Source organism: Typopeltis vanoorti, chromosome 6, assembly GCF_054136105.1.
Source record: "Typopeltis vanoorti isolate ZY-2024b chromosome 6, IOZ_Tvanoo_1.0, whole genome shotgun sequence".
In the NCBI taxonomy this organism is placed as follows: domain Eukaryota; kingdom Metazoa; phylum Arthropoda; class Arachnida; order Uropygi; family Thelyphonidae; genus Typopeltis; species Typopeltis vanoorti.
The window spans coordinates 139805911-139819561 of NC_143554.1; positions in this window are offsets into that span (position 1 = coordinate 139805911).

The window sequence follows — 13651 nt, forward strand, 5'->3', positions numbered from 1 at the left end:
GCCGAGTGTTCACATCTGAGAATACAACGTTTGCAAGCGTGACCTAATGAACAGATCCAGAGAGCGGAACTGTATACTTTGACACACCCTTCGTTTAAATTCAGGCATCAATAAGACACCCACAACGACGGTGTTTTCAATAACACGCGATGAAAATCCACTCTATAAATTGTGTTTATTCTCTTTCTTTTGTATGGAAAGTTTTTCATTATCAGCAGCTATGTAAGTCGTCTTTTGCACACACTATTTTCCACCAAGTGACAAGTTTATTAAATTTTCAAAGGAAATTCCAAACTCGTTCTTGATCTACATGAATTACTCTCGTGATAGCTGATTGTGGTCTGTGCAATAATTGGCGTCCCCTCTGAGGTATCACCTTTGGAACCGATGTCATCTCCAAATGTTTGAGTTTATAATACCATAAACATCTACATAGTTTTATTGTATTCAGCTGATTTTTTCTGTTATTTGTTTTAGTGTAAATATATTGAAAAATAATTTGTTTCAATTATTACTGCTCATTTGATAATTCAGATAAATTATTTATTATATTTCCAATTATGTTTGTGCATAATGTTAATATAATGCAAAGAAGATTCATTACTTTGTAGTTCTTTGGATGTGCTTTGAAAATTGTTTGAAAATTTCTGAAAACCAAACGATTAAAATGATTTTATAACAAAAGTCGTCCAAAGCCTTTAGAAAAAGAAAAATCCACGATGATATTCGATGTCGAAATATTGCTGTTGGTTGGAAAGCAGAAACCCAATCTAATTGCCTAGCGCGATGAGCTGTTCATCGTATACCACATCTCTATTACATCTCATAATTTCTCATACCAAAAGAAGTGGTGTATTACTATATTTTACAATACTCTAAATAACAAAGGAAATAAGAAATCTTCTATGAAAAATGACAACTATATTATACTGAAAAGAAATTATATGAACTCTGAAATAAACTTTGTTTTCTAACAGGCATCTATCCGATTACGCCCCTTGTACAGAGGATCCCTAATTTCATATTTGATATCAAGTTCTCCATGATATTCTCATAAGGATCCTAATTTCACTCTCTGACGGTACTATTAATTAAAGGAGTGGTTTAATTAAAAGAAGACATTAATGGAAAAAGATGTAATATATCAAAGTATATTCAAACTCACTCTTTGAATATACAATCATCTGCTCCTAAGGTAATAAAAGACTATAAATATACAAAATTGTTGAATCATGTTGCGTCATATGTCTCAGAAATAACCAGGTAATTGTAAACAACCTAGATATTTCTACTTGCTTGTAAGCATTCCATTAGTTGGGTTGAACTCTCTGAACTAATCACACTATAATATTCATGCTTAGTTATATTAATTATTTTTCTCATCGTTTTCACTTTAAATTTAATGTTTGTCTGATGCGTTTGTGTTCATTATTTTCTTGTTTCATCTGCATATGTTGATAGCAATCGGACCACTGATTTATTTATTTATTTATTTTTTACAATGACAAGGCTTATTATTATACAGAGAATTTTCTTGCATATACGAATATATATATACACCCTCTGTCCAAAACGAAACTGAACTTTTCTTAAATAGAAAAAATTAGTGGCGCCACCTGTTTTACTTTTATGTAGTCGAAATCGGCAACCTTTATTAGTGTTGTATCAACTGTTTAAGACATTTGTTTCATTAGAAGCCGAGTTATATTGCCAAGAGTGACAGTGTGTTTTGACGAAAGGACAGAAAATGAGTTTCAAACAGAGAGCTGCGATTGACTTTTGTGTTAAGCTTGGTAAATGTTTTAACAAAACGCATGAAGTCCTTCAAAAAGCATACGGTGATGAATGATTACCCCGTGCTCAAGCTTGCGAGTGGTTTAAGCGATTTCAAGGTAGTTGTGAGACGCTTGAGGACGACGAACAACCGGGCCGTCCAAAAACTGGACTGAGCGAAGTTAAGATCGAAAACGTGCATGATTTCATCAAAGAACACCTTAAATCGTCCATGAGGTTGATTAGAGATGAAGTGTGGATTACAAAATCAACTAGGCACAACATTTTGACCGACAGTTTAGGCGTTCGTAAATTGAATTCGCGATTTGTCCCCCACGAGTTGACCGATGAAGAAAAAATGTGACGAATTGAAGATTTCAAGGACCTCATTAAACCGCTCGTAAGGACTCAAACTTCCTTGAAACGATCGTTACTGGTGAAGAAACATGATGTTTTGAGTATGAGCTCGAAAGAAAGTGCCAGAATGCTGATTTGACACCATCAGAAGAGGGGCACTCGAAAAAAAGTAGCCTGGAGAAGTCAAAAGTAAAGACAATGCTAATTTGTCTTTACTTATACACAAAGAATTCATTCCGCCTGGCCAAACGGTCAATGGTGAGTTTTATCTCGAAGTTTTGAAGCGATTGATAGCGAGAATTTGTCGCGTACGGCATGAATATCGTGACGACCGACAATTCAAAGCATACTGTCACACTTGGCACTATATGTCGGTTTCCAATGAAACAAATGTCATAAAGAGTTGAAATAACACTAACGAAGGTTGCCGCTTTCGACAACAAAAAGATACAATAGGTGGTGCCACTAGTTTCTTCTAATTTCGAAAGGTTCGGTTTCTTTTTGAACAGATGATATATATATATATATATATATATATATATATATATATCACTGTATATCACTGTATATCACTGTATATCACCGTAGATCACTGTATATATATATATATATATATATATATATATATATATATATATATATATATATATATATATATATATATATATATATATATATATATATATATATACAGTGATCTACGCCTATACCGCTGTGCATTCAATTCACTATATAGTGCAGTAAAAAACAGACATTTCAATAATAATAATAATAATAATAATAATAATAATAATAATAATAATGGAAAAATTTTGTATCAATATAGGTAATTGTATTTTCCTTCCAATATATTTTATAGATTATGTATTTAATGCACATATTTTACTTCTACAAAAATTCAGTATGCAAGTTACTGAGTACATTCTTTTTTGTTAAACCCGTTTGTTTGTTTGTTTGTTTGTTTGGGTAGCATGTCATGTCAGTTATGTAGAAGCTTAGGCTGGCTTTTGCAAAATCATTATTATGCTTATATGTTATGTAGGTTATGAGTGTGGTCTTGTTATCCGATATGTTCCTCATGTTATTTTGTAAGTTGTACTGAAGTAATGTTTTAGCATAAGTGTCCTATGGCAGAAGTGTTTTACAATTCTGCTTTCTTCTTCAAAGCTTCTGCAAAGCTTATCTGTGGAAGATAATAGATGGCTGTGTTTTCGTGGTTTTGTTTCAATACCTGTCGTGAGATAGGTGTAGTTTAACTGTTCATATGTATGTGTTTGGAAACATGTGTATATATATATTTTTTTTTTCAGTCTCGTTATAATATCTGTATAGTTCTCTGTACGTCCGTAGGTTTTTTTCATAGAATAGCAATTTATAGAATGTCATGTCAGTTATGAAGAAGCTTACGGTACCTTTTGCGAAGTCATTATTATTTTTATATGTTATGTAGTTTATGATTGTGGTCTTGTTATACGATATGTTCCTCTGGTTATTTTGAAAGTTATACTAAAGTAATGTTTCAGCATAAGTGTCCTGTGGCAGAAGTGTTTTATATTATTCTTTTTTTTTGTCCTTACTGCCTGAATAAGTGGATTATTTTCTTTGTTCCCAGAATACCAGGTTTTCAATTTCATTTTGCAACAATTGTATTCTTTTAAGTTTGTAGTCTGCGCAGAATGCATATAATGTAATTGCGTATCTTAGAATGTGTTCATATAATGCTTTTTAGATTAGTATTTTTTCGTGTGTTGGAGCAATGTTCTAAAATCGATATAGTTTGCTTGTTATTATCCTGAGTTTGTTGTGTAGATAATTTCTATGGCTATTTCAACTTTGATCAACATCGAAGTGAAGTCCAAGATAACGTGTTGTTTTCACCTGTGTGTTGGTTGTAGTTTCAGGATCAGCGCTTTGTGTATAGGAGTATGGATGTCGGATAGTGAGATGTTTACTTTCTATGAGGGTCTGGGGGGTTTTTGAATATCATTAGCTTTGTTTTATTTCGGGATTTTATAGATGTTGTTTTCAGTTAGCCAGTCAGTAATCAAATTAGTGTGGCGTTGCATATTTGTGTAAGCAATATTTCCGTTGTTCTGAATGGATACTATGACCGTATCATGTTCGTATTGGAAGATATTACTTTTTTAGTGGAAGACGGCTAATATCATGGGCGTATATGTTAAGTAGAATGGGAGACCGCAGATTCTCATTTTGTATTCCACAGAATACATTTAGCACGCTGTGTTGTGATTCCTGTTTTTCATGTGTGCTTTTGAACCACTAGAATAGACGACCTACGATTCTGATATGTGTTAGTTTGTTCTAGAAGGTCCGTGAAACTCTTTTGTTAGGTCAATAAAAACAACTAATACTACTCTTTTTTATCTAAGGTTTTTTTATCTATCTGTTTTTATCTAAGGCAGCGTTTGTTAGGTCTGTGAAATCATCCAGGACTGTTGCTGTTCCTTTATTTTTTTAAAACCCATATTGTGTTTTTGGGATGATTTGAAATAGTTCATTGTAAATCAAGAGTTAGCAAAATATAATGCGCCCCATGATTTCGTTTATGACAGAAAATGTAGCGATGCATTTGTAATTAATTATAATGTTTCCTTTTCCATGTTTATGTATGTGAGTGATTAATGCAGTCATTACTGTTTCTGGTATGTGTTCCGTTTCGACAATATCATTTTACAGTTTTAGTAAAACTGAAAATAGCTTTAATTGGATTTTTTTGATGTCTGTTGTTCTGATTCCGTCCAGTCCTTTTCCTTTGTAATGGCTAATCTAATTAAGTGCAAGTGACTGATCTTATTTTGTTACTTGGGAAACCGCGTTAAATGGGTTGCTTTTGATTCTTGTGAAGCATATTTCTTTGTGTGAGTGGAGAACATTTCCTGCAGTTTTGAACAGTTCACGTAGTGCTGACGAAATTTATTTTCCAACTGTTTGAGGGATTTGTTCGCAAGCAAAGTAGGGTTTTATTGTTTTTGAGGCAGTGGTTTTGTGAACATTGTACAGCATTTCATTGATCGGGTGCCAGGTTTCCTTTATATCTTTCTCAGATGTTATTTGTTTCTATAGTAGTCTCTTTTGCATTTCTCAACTGTGTTGTTAAGAGATTCCGTTTTGTTTTTGTATTCAGCTTGTAAAGCGGAATTGTTCGCTACTTCTTATGTTGTTTCTATATGGCATATTTTCTTTGTATGTCTATTAACATATTGTCTGTTATCCCAGGATTCCATCCTGTTTCGGACCGTATTTTTATTTTTGTTAATGTTTTTGTTATATATTTCATCAAATGTAAGTTTAAGATTAGTAGTTTTTCAGATTGTATATGTTCTCGTCTATTTTTATTAAGTAATAGTCTAAACAAATATAAACATCTTAGCTAACCTCCCCACGATGTATATATTGGTTTCAGTTCTATTTCTAGATTATAAAATCATATCCGTTCAGATACAGTTTTGAATGATTGCAAATGAGATCCCTAAATGTTCTGTTGAAATCATTTTAATATCTCAAACTTTAATCTCCAATATTAAAAGCACAAAATGTTTACACAATAACTTCTGAATGAAACCTTCAATTCTAGCAAGCCTCTGTTGTCATTGCTGTTACTGTATTTTGAAAAATGAGATTTGTATGAAATGTAGTCTTCATATATTAGGAATCGAAGTAAACTTAAAAAAGGGTATGTGAGTAGATGATATAAACTGAATTCATTGAGTAAAATGTTTATTAAGGTAAATATGTTACGTGAAGAATTCAGATGTCTCATCTATCTGATCAAAATCCATGAAGATATTTGAACACGTTTGTTAATTTCATCACCTTTAACTTGATGTGCCTTACGCAGTGATCTTTGTAGTAGTTGCACTGTCCTGAGACCCACGTCGATTGAATTAAATGCTGACGAGAAATTATATTAAAGGAAAGGAAAATTTGTTAACAAGAAACAGCCAGCGATGACTTCAATAAAAGTACTCCTTTGAAAAAAAAAAAAAAATGGCCAGCTGGTTTTAGGAGACAACAGCACGCATGGAAAATAAACATGTCCTCAAATAGAGCTTAATATATATTTTAAATTTTAAATAAAGTGTTTATTTAGGTACAGTTGATCGCCATATATTTCATAATGCAACCTATTTTTTTTTTTTGAACCATGTATGTAAATTAATTAAAAACGACACTACCTGGCCAATGAAATCACAAAACATTCCTTAAATATTAAATCCATGTCTCTCAAATATGCCTTCAATGAGGTCTTATTAAGATCTCGAGATTTAATAAGATACTATAATGCGTTTCCTTTTTATTTATTCAACCGTTACTAAATTAAAATAAATAAATATATAAACGAGGATGTTGAATGTTATTGCATACAATATGCGTCTTCTGACCTTTCTGGAACGCGGAAGTAATTTTACACAAGCCTTTGGGAAACCCTGTGCACTTAGGCGATTCATTCCTTAGAATTTCTTTGTCTGTAGTAAAGCGTTTTAGCATAATTAATGTTTATAGTTCTATTTCGAACATTTTGTGTAACATAAAATTCTCTAGTTTTGTTTTAATTCCCTCACTTTTTATATTTATAAGCACTTAATTGTTAAAAGACAAAGAAAAGTCGATGACTACTCACAGTGATATTGTACTGCATATGATCATTATTAAATACAATATGCTCTTTTTGGGCTTTTTAATTAATGAATAATATAACTCGCAATACAATTTTTTCTTTCTTTCTCATTGGTGTGCATTAAACGGTACTCCAGGATCACTGTTTCCTATTCGTAGATTAAACTTTAACTCTAAAACATTTAAAGATTTTAACGCTTTTTATAATTCAACATCTGTTCATACTGACAATAGTCTTTGATTGTCTTCACAAAGCGAGGACCGTGAAATAGAGGATGGGCTGGCAAGTGACTGCATTTATTATCGGGGAGAATCCTTCAGTCAAATAAGGGAATTTGCTAATACTATTTAAATCCCCCCTTTTTAACGAATAGGATTGGATTAGCGAGTGACATAACGATCCAACCTTCCAGACATCGCATTTCTTGTATTCGAAGCTCTTTAGATCGTTGACTTTCAGGCTTTGAAAAAAATAAGCTATGGACTTAAGGAAAGAGCGAGAAATTGTGCAAAATACGTCTAAAAATGCAAAAATAAAATCACTCTGACCCATAGTTATGGGTGATCTTTCATATGTACTTTATTAACTGCGTGTTTACACTTCATACATACACAAAATACACAATATACAAAAATACAAAAACGTAAAACAATTTAATAATATTAAGTGCGTTAAAAGAAATTTATAATATTTTAAACTTTAAACACAACTGAAAATTGAAACTATAATTCACTAATTATGATATCTTATCTGAGTTGTTCGTGTCCAAAATATATCTGCTAAAAGACGATGTGCCTCTTATCTGCATCTTGACTTCTGTTTACAGAAATAGGTTCATTATTCCTTTGGGAAAACAATTCTTCTGCTGATAATCATTTTATCTTGGAATTATTTGTCGATTTCCTATTCTTAGTGACAAGAGAATTTCAGGCTTGCAGACAATTCTTCAATGACTGCTGATGCTCAATAGGAATTTGTGACTATTTCCCAAATCACTGGGACAACATTTAAGATGGTAACAACGGAAATCCATATGATTGCGCAATCCAAAATGATACTAAAGATGGAATAATTTTTAAAATTAAGAGGATATTAAATCCCACATTGCATCAAAACCGAATAAGAAATTCAAAGATCGGAATCAAAGAGTTTCATGCCAAATATATTAAACTATAAAAGTATCGGCGACTACTAGCGTAAGCTAAAGCACGTAGTACAAACTAGGGCAACTCGTAGCAAAGGTGAGGAAAGTTCTGATCGTTATTCTTAGTATTTTCCATAATGTAAACCCATCTCCTAGGAGATGTATGATGTTATACATTATGGTGGTAGGTCACTACCCATCCCGGTTTCGATCTTTATTGAGATATCATCAGTGAGTAGCTAGACCAAATTAATACTAAGGTTATAGCGAAAAGAACTCAGTTAATCAAAAAGGTACACCGATTAAATTACATAAATAAAGAGCCATAGGCTTCATTTCGGCGAAATCTATTGGCTCTTTATTTATGTAATTTTTAAAATGTTTTTGTAGCATATAACATCTGTTCTGATACTGCAGAAATGAGTAAATCACTTAATGCTTAGATTTTTCTATCGGGCGGAGATCACTTCCCTCATGATCATGCCCTTGTTCACAAAACAGAAGACGATTTGAAAGGGTTGCATAAACATGAATATTACTGTTCAATTACTTGCCGGAATTTTATCTGTCAGACAAGATATTCACGACAGAAGCGTAATGTAATAATCTGAAAATACGGAAGTCAACACTATTATCAACGCAAGAGAACACCCACCTTCTCATGCATAACGCGTGCTACACTGTCTTTTAGTTAATAGAAGTTTATATATATGATGGGAAACTTAACAACATGTCCAATTGCAGTGAAACTTTCTACAATAAAAAAAACACTATCCACACAAAAGGGCAGACTGCAATTTCACATTGTATGGATTTTCATCTCGTGTTACAAAGAACCTCATATTTTCTAAATACCTCTTCAATAGTCTCATTTAAATGAATCGTGTGTTAAAATTATCCTCGCTCTCAAGCTGTGTTCATCACGTTAGTTGTGCAGACATTGTGGAGAATCAGAATCACACACTGTCTTCAATGATATTAGGAATGGGGATCGCAACACAGCTGGAAAAATTACATTGAACATTTGTTCTTCTCCATTCTTCGATGAATTTTGTGCAATTGCCCGCGATTATGTTGCCTTTGGAGTTTATTTAGGTTGCGTTGTTAGATCTAAAAACATATACTGCTTATAGTTCAAGAAATCCGGCTTCTTAGTGGGATATATGGTATGCTGAGTATTTCTGTCTGTAGCTTGTCCTTTATATCACATTACAGCACAGTCTTCTGTAAAAAGGAATTTTCTTGGTATTAACTCCGTTTCTTTGATGATCACGTATTGTTCTGTGATGATACTTGCAGTGAGTTACAGATTCACTTTCTATTTTCACGATTCTCACGTTAATCATATTATAGAACAAGAAATAGTCGATTTAACAAAAGAATCTCGTTCTATGAACGATCTTAAATTCATTTTAATAATAATCCTAATCGGTTCTGCTGTAACATATTTTCCATTTATTTCTCTTTCGGAATTGTTTATTCTTTCTCTGATATTGAAGACGATTTTCTCTGTCTTGTATTTCCCGTAGTATTTTTCATTGTCATTCCAATATGGATTTCGATTTTCGTTCAATAGCTTCTGCTTTTTTGCATTTGCGTAGTCGAGGATTGTCTTTTAATGAATTAGGTCAACAAGTGCAAACGCTTCGGCAGCGTTATATGGCCTGTTCTTATATGCGTTATATAACCTCATGACCGGAGTTGATTTGATTCTTTCGTTCATGATATTAGTTTTTTACGGAGCGCAAAGTGTTGAATGTTGCACTACATTTTCTATTGCATACAGAGAGGTTAGACATGAAACACGGACCGTTTGTAAAATTATACAGTTTATGTTTAATGCTTCAATTATATTATTTAAATAATTTTACCAGCGATCCAATGAAAACTACTGTGAAAGATGTGAGTCACACTCCGTGTGACTCACATCTTTCACAGTTTTTTGCTTATAAACACCTTTAATAGTATATCTAAGGTTAATATAAAATTTATCAAATAATAGAAATAAATATTCGCACAGCTCAAAATAATCTTGAGTCTAATGCGCTATGCTTTTATAACAACTGCATGAATTACGAAATCTGAATCAAGAAAACTGACTTCATTGTTTTATCTGCTTCAACTATAAATCTCAAACAAGAAAAACTCGTTGCGAGTTCGATTTTCTGCAGCTGACTGCGAACACGTGAGTAAACAACCTTGCTATTGTAGGATTTATATTCTGATTAGTGCAACATTACTCGGATTTAATTTTCTTTCTAAAACAAATTATAACATCAAACGACCAGGGAGGTTAAGTCGTTTTAGCCTAAAGCTATTCCCTTTGAATACCAATGAGACATAATTATATTCTTCCCTCAGAGCGAGAATCCTAGTTGGTAGAGTGCCAAGGAGAGTCGATTCGTGTTGAAGGGGAAGAAGGAAAAAGGCGATGTACGAATTCGTCACCAACACACCTATCCATGTGGTTTATACGTAAAATTTACCAACTGTTATACAAACAAAATAGCTATCACTTTAAAAACTAGAATGTTCCTAAACGAAGCGAATTTTCCAACGTGCAATATAATAAAAACAAACTCATCCCACCAGACCGATCGATTATCTTATTATCGTAGTGGATTTGCCTTCTTCTGTCATGCTCAGAAATGTCGAGAATTTCTCTCTTCTGTGGTCTAATTGTATATGGAGTGCTTTTCTATTGTTTTAATATAATATACTTGTTATATTTGAATTATCTGTTATAAGAGTGTCATCATCTATTTGATCATCTTTGAGTACCTCTTCAGTCCTTCGCTTTTTTACTAGCATCGTTCTTAGAATTCTTTAGGTAGGGTGACCACTTTATTTTTTAACCTTTTGTTCTTGTATCGTCACCTTCAGGGTCACTACTTGTCACTGAATATAGATCTAAATAACCAGGCCACTCGACTGCAAATTTCTAAGGTAGATTTTTTAAGAGATCGAGCTTTATTTTTGTCCAAATTTTGAATTAAGTCGTATGTATCGAGATTTTCCATAATTTAAATTAAATTCTTACCAGTTATGCAACTACTGACTTTTACAAACACTAAAGTCACTTACGCAACACAAAATCAAAAAAATCTTGTCTTTGCAATACACTTCACATAAAGTCACCCATACTATAATTCATTATTATTATTATTATTATTATTATTATTATTTTGTTAGATGAGTGAATCAGGGATGCTTTTCATATTCCCCGTTATCTATAGAAGAAAATGTGTGGACGGGGCGTTATTCAGCTATAATCTCTGGTCATGGTAGCGTAAATTGCGTCAAATAAATGATTTTCATACTTTATAAAAATTGGTGACCTTATTGATTATAAATTATTACATGACATTAAAAGTAAATTTATACTTCATTAATTTTCAAGTGTATATAAATAACGTTAACGTTTACATAACTAAAGGTTTTCTGGCATAATAAATTTTCCCTTCATTGTCATAAACAGTTATAACAATGATATCGCATTACGACTATTACTCTTTGTGTGGACTTCCACGCAGTTTCATTGCATGTCGTTTTCGTTACCTCCTGTGGAATGCTTGTTTGAAACTGGATTAGCACAACTATGTAGGTAAGAATGGCATCAAACATCTATTTAAAAAGAAAAATACTATGGTAACATTCAAGTACGAAATATTTTATTTACTTATTCCTTTATATTTGTTACTTCATCCAATTAAATGAAGAATTTGAGTTGTTTTTTTTTATATTTTCAATATTAATGGAAAGAAAGCAAAGCTGCTTAGCATCATTGCGGTTATTATTGCAGAAAAAAAGCATAGAAGACACAAACAGCTAAGTGGAGTGGTCAAGTAAGAAGTGCTTTAGAATGCAGAAATGTAAGACCCGATGATATGAAGTTAGCAATAACTTAACATTTCTGGTGCTCTAATAGTATCCTGTATATCCCGAGCCCGCATAAACACTTTTTAGAATAATCTTAGCATTCATAGTTAGTTGTTAGTTGTTAGTTTCCAACTCCTCTTTTTGGAAAAGAGGAGTTGGAAAGGAATTATATAAAATTATAAAAAACTATTTTTTTTTTCTATTTAAGAATATTATTTTTAAGTTTAATACATAATTCTAAAAAAGAGACTGAAACTGATCAATGACGAGATTTCAAAAAATAAATAAAGATTTGTTATTATTTTATACGAACAAATAAAAAATATTTAACTTTAAAACTAAATAAGCTCTCTAATGTGATACATCACATTAGAGAGCTCTTTCGAAATATATTTCTGTGTACGCAACAATGCACCTTAAGAGTTATATCGGTAAACGTATATACAAAATCAAACAATTGTCGCATGCTAAGCTCTCTATTAATACTTACGCCCAATATAAAGGAACGATTCACTCTAAAATATCCTGATCCTGTGAAGGCAGGCTGACAGTTCGCACAAGCTGTCTGGAATGCTGAAACCTGTAAAATAAGAGTGAAAAGAGTAATGAGGGCGATAGAAGATGCAGTTGAAGAAACAGTACCAGAAGAACAGAAGATCAAGAAGAAATGGATTACACAAGAAACGCTGAAATTAGTACAGGAGAAAAGAATGTTGAAGATAAGAAGGGATACATCAGAACAAATAGAAGAGCAATATAGAAGAAAGTGTAATGAGGTGAAAAAAGCAGTCAGAATGGATAAGATGAAATGGTTAGAAGTCCAATGCAACAATATAGAACAGTATTATGGAGAGCATAAAACAAGGGAGGTATACAAAAGATCAGAACCATTAATAGAAAGTGGCAACCAAAACAGACCACAATTAAAGATGAAAAAGGCAAAGTATTGATGAATAAAGAAAAAAAATGTACAACGGCGGACAAGATACTGTAGTGAGTTATATGAAAAACGTACTAGATTTAGATAGCGTTGGGAAACTGACTGAAAAATTGAAGCAGATATCACCACTGGGTATTGAGTATGATATGGAAATTTTAAGAGGAGAGGTAGAAAAAGCAATACGACGGCTAAAACACAACAAGGGTCCTGGAAAACGCTAACATCACTGGAGAAATGAAATTTCTGTAACCATACTTTCACCACCATAAATATGGTGGTGAAAGTATGGTTACAGAAATGCACCGACTATGTAATATGGTATGAAAAGAAAGGAAAATTCCAGAGGAGTGGGTGAAAACAATATTAGTAACATTATACAAGAAAGGAAATAAGCTAGAATGTAAAAATCATAGAACAATTGCCTTGATATGTCACCTTGGTAAAGTGATGTTGATCATATTGACAGAAAGATTGAGAACACAAATGGAAGCATACCTTGCAGACTAGCAAGCAGGATTTAGGAAAGATAGAACTACAATTCAACATATTTTGACAATGAGGTTAATAGCAGAGAAAGCTAGGAGAAAAAACAAAAACATATATACTTGCTTTGTTGATTTTCAGAAAGCATTTGACAGTATTGATCAGAAACTGACATTAGCAGTTCTGGAATCTTAAGGAATTGATAAAAACGAATAGCTATATTAAAAGATGTTTGTCAGAATGCAGTTGCAGCAGTTAGAATAGGTGATGATTTGGAGAAATGGTGTAAAACAAGCAGAGATACTAGACAGGGAGATCCAATATCACCAAGCATTTTCATTACACATTTAGAAAGAGCAATGGACAAACTGTAGGAAGATGCGAAAGGAATATCTGTACACGGAATGCGAATTAACAATCTGTGATTTGCAGATGA